Genomic DNA, 13746 nt, shown 5'->3' on the forward strand with positions numbered 1-13746 from the left:
TTTTAAGAAACTAGTTAGATCTTTGATAAGAATGGTAAAAAGGTTTTCAGTCATGTCTACTCTTTGTGACCCCATTTGGGGTTTTCTTAGCAAAACTACTGGAGTGGTTTGCCATTTCCTTCTCCGACTCATTTTACAGATGAGGAAACCGAGGTAAACAGGGCTAAGTGACTTGCCCAAGGTCACATTAGTAAGAGTATTCCTGATTCCAGGCCTGGTGCTTTATCTACTGGGCCACCTAGCTGCTCCCTCTCTGAGAAGACAAAGTATTGGATGATATTCCAAGGAGACAAAGTCCTCTTCCAGTCTCATTTTGTGTGATCAAAGTCCATCCATTTCATTTGTCTAGTTTCTTTGAAAGGAGGATTGAAGAAAGGATTTTCAAAAGATGCAGCCCAGGGCTGGCCTTCTACGGCCTATATGTTAAGGTCTCTTCCAGCTTTGACAATAGCGTACCATCATGCCTCTGATGCCCTCTATCTGTATGACCTTGTACAGATCACTTAATCTCCCTGGGACTCAGGCTCCTCATCTGGAAATGAGGTTATATGACTACATGACCTCTGAGGTCGCATCCAGCTTTAGCTATATGGTCCTATAGTTACATACTATACCTCGGTTAAAAACAAAACAAAACCAAAAAACGTTCCTACCATCTTTGATTCTACCCAGTACTCGCTTACCAGATCTTATCAGCTGTGAAATTTTATCAGTTCTATGTGTACGTTATCTCTCCAGTCCATATTCTCTCCACTCACACTACCACTACCTTAACGTGGGCCTTCATCAGCTCTTGTCTGGACAACTGCAATACTTCTTAATTTACTTTCTTAATTCTAGTCTTTGCCTTCTTGAAACCAGGCTCTGCACAGTTGACGAATATATATTATAACCACATAAGTTTGACCATGTCACTCCTCTATTCAAAAAACTCCAGTGATTTCCAGCTTTCTAGGTAAAAATATAACTCCTCTGCTGATGCTGGTACTCTTTCACAATTAGGTGCCAATCTATTTTTCTAGACCGATTTCACATTAATCCGTCATGTGAACTCTGTGTTCCAGTCAAATTGGCATATTTACTATTTCTGGAACAGCACATTTCACCACTAACGCTGCGCCTTTCCACAAGCTGTTCTTGTTCATACCTGGAATGTCCTCTTGCCTCACTTCCACCTCTCCAAGTGCCTAAATCTGTTCAAGGATCAGCTCAGGTCCTACCTCCTACACGTGGTCTTTTCAGTTCTTAGTACTCTTAGTATTTAATACTCTTCTCATCTTCTAAATATAATATGTATATTATGTATACATTTTATATTTACTTATTTATGTGCATGTTGTATCAATACTAGTGGAATGTAAGCTCCTTGAGGCCAGGGACTGTTGGATTTTGTCTTGTCTATAGCACTTAAAACTTAGTAGGCTCTTAATAAATGTTTCTTGAATTGAATTGCATCTTGGACTAGAGGCATTTATCTTTCTTGGGAAAGGCACAGGGAAGGAGAACAGAGATAAAGTGGGGAATTCCAGAGAGTGAGAGAATAGCCAGCATTGATGACCAGTCACTGGAAGAAATTGGTGTTGAACAGACTGAAAGTGTGTTGTTGCTGTTTTAACAAACTTAAAGATGCAGTGGTCTTTACTGAAATACTTAAGTGGAGTGCTGAGGGAAAGAGAGGTCAGAAGAAAGAAGCAAGGGATTCTGGAACATAATACATAAGCTTTGGCCTTATGCTTATTCATTATGCCAGGATATGTTTCACTTAATGCTAACCTGGCATGAAGCTACTACTGGGGTCAATAATTTACCATCTAAAAATGAAGGGGGATGTCCCAGTGGCACAATGTCAAAGTCTTTAGTGTTCTATAGCAAGTGGAAAAAAGCATCCACACAAAGAATCTCAGTCTCAGGAAGGGATTTTTAAAAGACATTCAAATCATTATATTGTCTTTTCCCTTTCAATTCTTCCTTCTTTAAAATTCCTCAAAAAGGAAAATACCAGTTTCCCTTATGTTCCATTGTTCTACCCACAGCATAATTCCATCAAGAGTTTCAAATGACTGATGATTGACAATCCCTCTAGGAAGGAGCTCCATCTTACCCTGTTTTAAAAGTTGTAAGAATTCCTGCTGCAAAGTAATTAAAAACTCATTTGTAATGGATTCTTTCGAGTTTTACTCCCAAATAGTCCCAAAGCTTGATCTTTTAAGGCTTCCACAACTCGAGGAGAACAAGAGATTTCTCAGGTGGCCCTATAGACAATCAGTCTTGAAGAACAAGTCCATTTTTGGTATTAAATAAAGGAAAGAACAAGCATTTAAGTGCTGATCATTTATCAAGCCGTGTGCTAAGTGCTGAGGGTACAAATACAAAAGCAAAGACAGCCCTTTCTCTTGAGAAGTTGACATTCGAATAGAGGGAGACGACTCTTATAGGAAAATGATGGCCAGGAAGGGGGACTTTAGTTCAGAATGTTAGAAGCGTGGGAAATTGGGCCATAGGGAAGTAGATTGAACGTGCCCTTCTGGCAATAGAAGGGAAAGTCACATATTCCAGTGTGATAGTGAGTAGGGCCAAAAAGGAATAGAATAATATGCCCCTTCTAGGAATACTCCTACATGTTTCCTTCTCATTCTCCTGGACATTCATCTCAAGAAGACTGACATCTAAGAGACATGTTGCCAAAAATAAATAGATAAATAAAAATCTCCAAAACAAAACCCACCCCTTATCAAAAACAATCTTTGTCTAATTAGTTGGCATCTGTATCACTAGAAGGGTTGCCACTGGGTGGTACTACATCTTTGATCTCAGCATATCCCTGACTAGAGAACAGGGAGCAGGCAATGTCACATATGTCCAAACCAGTGCCTAGCAAAATAAATACTCAGTATATGGAGTTTTGGCTAAAGAAGTCTTCCCTCCAAGTAGGAAGCCTTCCGCAGCCCCATTTGCCCCAGCATTGGCTCCTTCCAAGGGAGATACCTCATGAAGTCCCTAAAAATCACTGGGAGAATTAGAAGGCAGATGGCTTCAGTGGCAGCCAACCTTTTCAAACATCTACATATCCTTACTCTGTCTGTTATTTTTCCCTCAGTGGATTGTAATGTATGTTAAAACAGAAAAAAAAAATCAAGAAAAACAAAATAAACAAAAAAAGGGTATTTCTGGAAATCTCATTATCAAATGAGATATTATCTATAAAGTGCTTAGCACAGTGCCTGGCACACAGCAAAGACTTAATAAATGCTTGTTCCCTTTTCTCCCTCCCCCAGGGAAATTTCTATGGAGAAAGGCCAACTGAAGCAAACTGTTCTCTCACCACCATTTCCCCCTAACCCCAACTGGTCATTTTAACAGGCCATATGATAGGGGAGAGGAGGAGGTGAAAATGTCTGGAGGATGTAGATTTAAGAAAGATTAACCAGATGCCATTGTCTAAATGCCTACAGAAAAATGAAAATGTATTAATTGGGCGGGGTGGGGGGGATGTTAGTTGAAAAGATTTGCAGTAAGTGGGCAGGGCTCTATGAAGAGTAAACTGCCTTTAGATCTCAAAACTGCCATTCAGGGCCCCATGGGAAGAGGGGCAAAGGCCAGGTTGAGGAGGCCCTGCTGACACTATGGGGACAGGATAAACCAAAATACTCTAGTTAATTCACATGGAGCTTAAAACACTGTCGATTTAGCATAAACAATATCCACAAAGTGTTTTCTAGGAAAGTACCTTCTAGGAGCCCAGCACCTAGCTATGTTCTCTCTGAGATACAAAGTTTCAGTAAGACAGGGTCTCTAACTTCATGGAACTCACAATCTAATAATGAATGTGATACACATACAATTTTTAAAATATCAGTTATTTGGGGTTCACCAAATAATGATGGGTTGATAGCTGGTTACTCTCTGCCCCCCCAGACACAACTGTGTGTTCTACTCTCTCTCAAACTTCTCTCTTTCCTGTAAATATTTAATCTAATAAACATTTATTAAGTACTCACTATGTTCTAAGCACCGGAAGCTCTGGGGATGCAATTAATAAAAAGAAAGATAGTCCTCACCCTCAGAAAGCTTACAATCTAATGGGGAGTAAGGGAGAAACAATACACAAAAGGAAGCAGGAAAGGAAGGGTGTCCTGGAAAGAGCAAACCAGGCAGAGCAGCAAAAGCTAAGTGGAGTGAGTGGAGTCCAGTTTCTGTTTCTTAGAAAGGAAGGCATTGGGAGGAGTTTGGTATTCTATCCTCCATCCCTCCAGGCAAAGGGAAGAGGAGGCTGATTGAGGTGGTATCAATCAAGACTTTGCCTGGAACAACCTCCCATTTTTTTTTTTGTCTGCTGAATTCCTACCTGTGTGTCATTTTACTTTAAAAAATTTTTTATTGATGTTCTTTTAAAAAAAAATCACTGTTCCTTTCTACTAGCTTCCTTCTGACCCCTTCTACCTAGTAACAAAATATAGTCAAGGGAAAAAAAATCAGCACATTGACCATGTCTGAAAACGTATACCTCATTCTGGACCTCTGGTCTACTGCTTCTTGGCAAGATTCAGAAGGTAAGCCTTGAGTCTTCTGAAGTCATGATTTCTGCCTGTGCTTTAAAGCACAACCCCCAATTTACCCTATCCACAAAGCCTTCCCAGATCTCGCATAACGCTTTCTTTTACACCTGTCTAGGACACAAATCAGGCAGCTAGGTGACTCAGCGGATCTTGGAGCCAGGAAGACTCATCTTTCTGAGATCATGCCTGGCATTAGACACTTAGAGGCTGTGTGACCTTGGGCAAGTCATTTAACCTTGTTTGTCTCAGTTTCCTAATCTACAAAATGAGCTGGAGAAGGAAATGGCAAGCCACTCCAGTACCTTTGCCAAGAAAACCCCATATGGGGTTATGAAGAATCTAACAACTGAAAAATGACTGAGCAGCAACAACAACAGGACAGAAATCACACAATATTTTGTATTTTATTTCACAAAATCCCAGAATTTTACCATCTAGACCAACCCAAATCTGAAAAAGGATCCCCTTTACAACATATATGCCAAGTGGCCCTTTAGGCTTTGCTTAAGTTCCTTCAGTGGTGGGTGAACACACTACCAACAGCCCAGTTTGCTTTGTGATAGCTCTGATTTGTAGCAAAATCTACCTTCTTGTAGCTTCTATTCCTTGTTCATAGGTCAGCCTTCTAAGGCCAGGCAGAATAAAAATAGTTAATAGAACCATGGATTTAGAGCTGGAAAGGACCAGAGATGTTATCCAAGTCAAAGGTCTCTGTAGTCCAGCTATAGGGTATGGTCAGATCACCCAAGATGGAGGCACCCATGTAAGAGACACCAGGGATATGTCTCTGGAAGAAGACTTTTTGTATTTGCCTATTCTGTGGGTAGGAACATCCTCTTTCGGCTGGCTATGTAGCCTGAATAGGCTATGTCTTTAAACCACCAGGCTGGTACAATCTCAATCTGTCTTTCTGGTGTTGTCTAGGTTTGAAGGCCTTATTTTCTTATACCATGGGCACCATATTCTGAACTGAGTGGGAGGGAAGGGCCACTTTCACTTTTCTTTCCCCTTAATCCCTGTGGTCCCAGAAATGGGCTCAGAGTTTTTGGTCTGTTTCAGTTGTCCTTTTCAGTTCTAAGTGTATGTGGTAGAGTTTGGGACCTGGAAGCTCCAGCCATGGAGACCTTGGAACTGGGATTTCAGGCCAGATGTTTCTGCCAGACCAGCAGGGAAGCTTTAAAAGGGAGAGAATAGGGGCAGGGAAAAGGAACTTTCTGTTCAGAATTTGGTGAGATTATCCTAAACAGGAACTGAGTTAAGCTTTGATCCTAATCTCCCTCCCCTCCTCAGAGAGTGAGGTGATGCAGGAGGAAATATGGCCCCTCCCAGGGGTGGTAGTGGGGAGAAATGTATGTTTCTTCTTGTTTTGTCTTTGAAGTAAACATTCCTTTGTAAAAGCTTATCTGATTGTTAAGTGGTTAAAAGGAACTAGAGTGTTTTCCAGTAATTTTTCAGTCATTTCCTAGTCTTTCTGACTCCATTTGGGGTTTTCTTGGCAAAGGTACTAGAGTGGCTTACCATTTCGTTCTCCAACTCGCAAACCTGGTTAAGTGACTTGCCCAGGGTCATACAGCTAGTAAGTGTCTGAGGCCAGATTTGAACTCAGGAAAATGAGTCTTCTTGACTCCAGGCCCAGCACTCTATCCACTGTGACACCTAGCTGCCCAAATTTTGTTGTCATTCAGTTGTGTCCAACTCTTTGTGACCACATTTAGGGGTTTCTTGGCAAGGATACTGGAGTAGTTTGTCATTTCTTTCTCCAGATCATTTTACAGATGAGGAAACTGAGACAAACAGCATTAAGTGACTTGCTCAGGTTCACATAGCTAGTAAGTGTCTGGGGCTAGATTTGAACTTTGGTCTTCCTGACTCCAGGCCCAACGCTCTATTCACTGTGCCACTTAGCACATAACCGCTTAGCTGCATAACCTGGGTGCTAGGGACCCCTGAATTGAGGGCACATAATCAGGGGGTCTTGAGTCAATGACAGAGACTAGCTGTCCCCTCCAATCCCCTTGAGGGTGCCTACAAATATTGGAAGAGGGTTGAAATGTAACACATCAGGGCCAGACTAGTCACTGATACATATAGATGAGAAGAATGAAGTCCAGAGAGGTTTAAATAAAGTACCTAATGTCACAGGTAATAGGGAACAAAGTTAAGATTAGAGCTCAGGCCCTCTGCCCACAAAATTCAGTACTTTTTCCACTATGCCAAAATGAAGACTGATGTTGTATCCCCCTAAATCTGCTTTTCAGGCTATTCATCTTTAGATTTATCCCCCTTATACTCTAATTTCCATAATGTTAGGGATTATGTCTTATCTAATAACTAACTCACTTATTAATAACTTACTACTAATAGCACCTTAAGGCTGTCAAAGCATTTGCCTCCCCACTACCCTGAGAGTCATTCAAGCATTGTTATCTTTCTTTTGCAGATAAGAACACTTATGCTTGGAGAGGGTAAGAGATTTGCTCAAAGTCATACAACTAGTAAGTATGAGGAAGAATTCAAACCCAGGTCTGGGTTTGGAGTCAGAAAACTTGGGTTCGAATCCTATCTCCATCACTTACTATCAATGTGACTTTAGATAAATCACTTAGCCTTGTTGGACATCAGTTTCCTCATTTCTAAAAATGAGGAGTTTGGATTAGGTGATCTCTCAACTCTATTATATTCTAGATCAATGATTCTATGACTCACTGCGGTATCAAGGAAGGAGCAATGATTCTGAAATTAGACAACTGGACTCTGATGCTCCTTAGACCTATGTGGTCTTCAGCAAGCCACTAAACTTAGTGGAGACCCAGTTTTCCATCTGTGAAGTGAGAGAGGTGAACCAGATGACCTCTGAGGTCCCTTTGAGCCCTAGGGACTGTAGGAGCCTAGGACTCCAAGTCTAACACTGCTGCCTGATTCTCAATTTTTCCCTCCTCCATTTGATCATCTACCACACAATAGTGCTTGGTAAATATCTGTGGAAGCAAATTTAATTTGGCATTGAAGAAATAATAGTTGATCTAGAGCCCAGCAGCCTTCCCACATGACAAAGCCCTCTATACTGAGAGCAAAAGGTTCTTCCAGCCTATGATGGCATCTGAGGACACCCTGAAGGAAAAAAAATGGACTCAGAGTGCAGTAGCAAAGCTGCCCATAAGCCCTAAACCTTGAGCAATGTTGCCTGTGTTGCCAGGAATAAGTAGAAACTGCTACAGGCTTTTAAATATGGAGATGTTGCAGAGTTGAGTCCAACTTTTCACAACCCCTTTGGGGTTTTCTTGGCAAAGATACGGGAATGGTTTGCCATTTCCTTCTCCAGCTCATTTTACAGATGAGGAAACGGAGGCAAATAGGGTTAATGGCTTGCCCAGGGTCACACAGCTAGTAAGTGTCTGAGATCAGATTCGAATTTGGGAAGATGAGTCTTCCTGACTCCAGGCCTGGCACTCTATCCATTGGCCACCTGGCTGCCCAAGAGTTAGCTCTTGGTGAGTTGCTTGACCTCAAGTCTCCAGAACATTGAGTCCAGGAAAGAAACCAAGGTGGAACTTCCCACTCCCACCACGAGGAGGTGATCAGAAACATTCCTGTTGGCCTTTGTGTAATCTACATTTTTTTCTTTCAGAATATTCAGGTACTGGCCTCTCCTTATCTCTTTGCTTCCCTCCTTAATCCCCTCTTTCCTCCTTTCTTTTTTTCCTCCCTCACTCTCTCCTTCCTTTCCTCCCTCCTTCCTTCCTTCTTTCCCTTTATTTTTTTTTCTTTTCTCTCTCCTGCCTTTCCTTCTCTCTTTTCCTTTTCCCCATCCCTCCTTTCTTCCCTCTCTTCCTTCCTCTGAGACCTCTGGTCTTGTTTCCAGCCCAGCCCTCACATTCATCATCTAGGGAAGCAACTTCTGTGGAGAAAGGGCCAGGCATCCCCAACAACTGTCAACCAATTGCTATGCCCAGGGTGGTCAAACCCCTAGCAGTTCTCCTGAGGGAGAGGCAGGAGGCAGCATATACCAGGCAAGTCAAATTACCACCACCAGTACCTTCAATGCTCAGACGATGAGCCTAAGAGCCTTGGGAATAGCAATGCTTCCAGCCCACTGGCTACAGCTGTCATCCTGGGAAACAATCCCTGGGGAGATGCAATCTGGCAGCTGCTCCTGCAGGTGTTACAGCTGCCGCTATAGAAGACCCAGAAAAGAATGTTCTTACATCCAAGTCCTTTGGCTTTGTAAAATGGTTCTACATCAGACACTGATATCATTTTATTAGTGGAAATGACATTTAAAAAGAGGTGTGACCATCTGCTTTGCCACTGCACCTTAAGGACCATGTGACCTTAACATCTGACTTACTGCTGAAAATTTCCATAAATGTCTTCCCCAGTAGAATGTGACCTTCTTGAGAGATGGGGCTGCCTTACTTTTCTATTTGTTTCTCCAGGGTTTAGCACAGTACTTTACACATCATAAGCACTTAATAAATACTTCCCTCCTTCCTCTCTCTGTCTCTTTTGTCCTTCCTCCTTTCCTTCCTCCTCTCCTTTCTCTTTCCCACCCTTTCTCCTTCCTTCCTCCTTTCTCCTTCTCTCCTTCCTTTCTCCCTCCTTCTTTTCTTCTCTCCCCCCCATCCCCTCAATCTGCTGCTTTTCTTCTTTGTTTGCATTTCATAGTTTGCTGAGGAAGCACAACATTTTACCTTCACCCTTCACCTTTTCCCAGTACTAGGAAATTGTCTTTCTGGAAGAAAGTTAGAGGAAAAGAGCATCAGCCCTCAATTTCTTGGAAAGTCTTATCCTAGGATCTTCAACAGTGGAGTCAAACTCACATAGAAACAAAGGATCCCTGAAGGCCCCATACTGATTTATAAAACCACAAATTAACATTATTTATGTTGTTGTATTTAATCACATATTAATCTGGTTGGGACCCACTATGGCCTAGGGCAATTAGTTTGACAACTCTAATCTACAGGATTATATTTTTTTAAAACCATATTTTGTTTTAATTCCACAAGCTCTGTCTTCTTACCCCCCTCCCCCATTGAAAACACATGCACACACACACACACACACACACACACACACACACACACACATAACCCATTACAAACATGCATCAATCAAAATCATGTAATCAACCAAAACAATGTTCCACATTGGCCATGTCCAAATAAATCTTTTTCTTCTTAATCAGTCTCCTCTCTATCAGGAGGTGTGTAGCATGTGATGTTATTAGTCCTCTGGAATAGTGGTTGGTCATTCTGCTGATAAGAGTTCAGCACAATTTTATTCCATAACATTTACACACTATAATTTGTTCTTCGCTTCCCTAATTTACAATACTCCATTAGATTCCCATCTTTGACATCTCAAAAAGAACTATAAATACTTTCATATACTCCTAGAATTTGTTTGCTTCAGATTACTCTCCCTTAATCTACAATTCCTCCCCACCAGCTTCTTCCCTTTCCCTATTTCTTTGTTGAATGAAAAGTATTCCTGTACCCAACCATTCATGTGAATGCATTTTTTTTTCTTTTGATCAGTTCAGATGAAAAGAGGTTGAAGTGTCAGCCACTCCTCCCCATTCCTTCCTCCTTGTTTGTATAGATGTCTACTTGTGCACATTGATTATGTGAGATCATTTTCCCTAATCTTCCTTTCCTTTCCGGTCCTGTGTATTCCTCTTCCTATTTCTGTCCATTCTTAAAATCATCAGGACATAACAGAACCACTTCCAGACCTAATTGGACCTCCCTCTATGACCCTTGAGGATGTTAGGATTCAGAGGGGACATATGTATCATCATTCTCATATCTGAATGTAAGCAGTTTGTACCATTTTAGTCCCTTTGTTCATTTATGTTTATCTTTTTATATTTCTCTTTACTCCTGTATTTGAACTTCAAAGTTTCTGCGCAGCTGTGGTCTTCTCATCAGGAATCCTCGAAAGTCCTCTATTTCATTAAAGATCCATTTCCCCCCCTGCAGCATTATACTCAATTTTGCTGAGTAAGTCATTCTTGGCTGTAACTCAGTATCATTTGCCTTCTGGTATATTGTATTCCAAGTACTCCTCTCCTTTATAAGGTTACCTACCAGATTATGTGTGATTATGACTATGGCTTCTTAGGATTTGAATTCTTTCTTTTTTGGCTGCTTGCAGACTTTTTCTTTGACCCCAAAACTCTGAATTTGGTCACGAAATTACTAAGAGTTTCATTTGGATGTTTCTTTCAGGAGATAACCAGTGAATTTTTTTTTTTCTATTTCTACTTTGTCTTCTGATTCTAAGGCAGTTTTCTTTTAAAATTTCTTGAAATAGGATATCTAGGCTCTTTTTGTGGTCATGACTTTCATATAAGCCAAGGATTTTTTGTTTTTTCTCCTTGATCTCTTTTCCAGGTCAGTCATTTTTGCTTTGAAATACTTTAGATTTTTTCCTTTTTTTTTTTAGTCTTTTGACTTCATTTTAATATTTTTTGTTGCTACATGGAGTCCTTAGATTCTGCTTGGTATATTCTAATTTTCATGGAGTTTGTTGCTCGAGCAAGGTTTTGTACCTCTAGTGCCAAGCTGTTAATTCCCTTTTTAATTCTTTCCTTCATAGCTCTTGTTTTTTCCATTTTTTCCCTCAAGTGCTCTCATTCCATTTACAAAAACATTTTAAAACTCTTTTTAAAAAACTCTTGCCTCATTTCTTCCAGGAATTCAAGTTAAGGTTGTGCCCAAGCTGTGTTTTTCTCTGAGGTTTTGTTTGTAGATATTTTGGAGTCATTCTCTTCTTTTGAGTTTGTCTTGAATTTAAAGAACTGCAATAGCTCTTTTTGATGGAGTTCTTTTTTGTTTGCTCATTCTTCTTGATGTTAGACCTGAGATTAGGACTGTGCTCTCTCACACTTCTGGAAGGAAGATCTGGGAAGGTTCTGTTGCTGCTTTCTTGCAGTATCGAATGAAGTGTTATTCCAAAATCTTAGTGACAGGCTGAGCAAGCTTTCAGCGCTCCTAAAGTGGTCTGATCCAGGGCAAAGTCTGATTGCTGGCCCCCTGGTCTAAGCTCTTCAAGTGTTTTTAAAAATTATTTAATATTTAATTTCCCCCCAATTACACATAAATACAATTTTAAACATTTGTTTTTAAAAATTTTAAGTTCCAAATTCTCTCCCTCCCTCCTCTCTCCACTCCCTACGACAGTAAGCAATTTGATATGGATTATACATGTGTAATCATGCAAAACATATTTTCATATTAGTCATGTTGTGAAAGAAAACACTCTCCCTCCCCCCCAAAAAAACACACAAGCAAAGTAAAGAAAGTTAAAAAAAGTATGCTTTGATCTGCATTCAGACACTATCAGTTCTTTCTCTGAAGATAAACAGCATTTTTCATCACGAATCTTTTAGAATTGTTTTGGATCATTATATTTCTCAGAATAGCCAAGTCATTGACAGTTGATCATTGTACAGTATTACTGTTACTGTGTAAAATGTTCTCTTGGTTCTGCTCATTTCACTTTGCATCAGTTCATATAAGTCTTTCCAGGTTTTGTTTTGTTTTTGTTTTTGTTTTTTTGTTTTTTGGCAAGGCAATGGGGTTAAGTGACTTGCCCAGGGTCACACAACTAGTAAGTGTTATGTGTCTGAGGCTGGATTTGAACTCAGGTCCTCCGGAATCCAGGGCTAGTGCTCTATCCACTGTGCCACCTAGCTGCCCCTCCAGGTTTTTCTGAGAGCATCCTGCACATCATTTCTTGTAGCACAATAGTATTCCATTACAATCACATACCACAACTTGTTTAGCCATTCCCCAATTGATGGGCATCCCCTAAATTTTCAATTCTTTGCCACTACTAAAAGAGCTGTTATAAATATTTGTGTACATATTGGTTCTTTTCACTTTTTGTCTCTTGGGAATAAAGACTTGATAGTGGTGTTGCTGGGTCAAAGTAGATGCATGGTTTTGTTTTTTGTTTTTTTTTGCTTTTTGGCTAGGCAATTGGGGTTAATTGACCTGCCCAGGGTCACACAGCTAGCAAGTGTCAAGTGTCTGAGGCCGGATTTGAGCTGAGGTCCTCCTGACTCCAAGACCGGAGCTCTGTACACTGTGCCACCTAGCTGCCCCATGCATGTTTTTAATAGCCCTTTGGGCCTAGCTGCAAATTGTTCTCCAGAATGCTTGAATCAGCTCACCACGCCACAGACAATGCATTAGTGTTTCAATTTTCCCACATCCTCTCTTCTGCAAGTTTTTCACCTGGGTTTGAGTTTGAGCAACAGTAGACTGCCATGGGCCTCTGACCCTATCAACCACCTGGAAAGCTTAAAGAGTAGCAGAACTGAAAGTTCACTTCTAGTTTTTAGTTTCTGTCCTGGTTATTCCTTGGCTGGCTGGGTTAGATGAAAGAAATGAGTCCCTGCTCTGCATGTGGGATCTGAGTCACATCACTGGTGCTTTTGCTGCTGCTGGCCTCTGAATTTCTTTCTTTTTTGCTTTACTTCCCAGAGTGAACCTACCCTGGAATGCCACCCCATGTGCATGTCCCCAACCTCTGTGACCCAGTATTGGGTAGTGGGAAACATAGTTGTCAGTTGGAGCCTGTCTCCATCACTGTGCCTTGGTATGGGTCTGGTGCTGCCTTGTAGGGGGTCTGAGACCTTCTCTTACACTGATGCAGTCTCTCCCTGGGTGCTGGAGTGCTCCATAAGCAGCAAGCTCCCTGCTTGGCCCATCCTGGGTCTACAGACTTTCCTGTCTGTCTATGTCGAGCTTAGCTAGATAGATGACTCACTGTGACTTTTTCTGGATTTCTCCATCAGAATTTCATCTGGTACATTTTCAAGATCTGCTTAGAGGAGTTTTTTTGGTAGGGAGCTCACCACACTGTTTCTTACCACTCCATGATCTTGAATCCACCCTCTCATCTATGGGTATTATAGAGAGGAGGTACTGGATCAGCTCTCCTCCAACATCACTGTGGATGAAACAAGAGGAAACGAAATGGTTGTTCATAGGATCCTAATATTTGGAGCTGGAAGTGTCCTTAGAGATCACCCAACTCAACTTCCTATTTTGAAGACCAGGGAACTGAGGTTAAGTAAGAAGTAAAGTGACTTGCTCGTGGTCATTCAGGTAGTTCTGCCAACAAGAAGAACTGAATTAAGACACGAAGGGCCTGCTGATGATGAAGACTGAAGAGG

The sequence above is a fragment of the Vombatus ursinus genome, unplaced genomic scaffold, assembly GCF_900497805.2.
Source record: "Vombatus ursinus unplaced genomic scaffold, bare-nosed wombat genome assembly UNPS02014793.1, whole genome shotgun sequence".
In the NCBI taxonomy this organism is placed as follows: Eukaryota; Metazoa; Chordata; class Mammalia; order Diprotodontia; family Vombatidae; genus Vombatus; species Vombatus ursinus.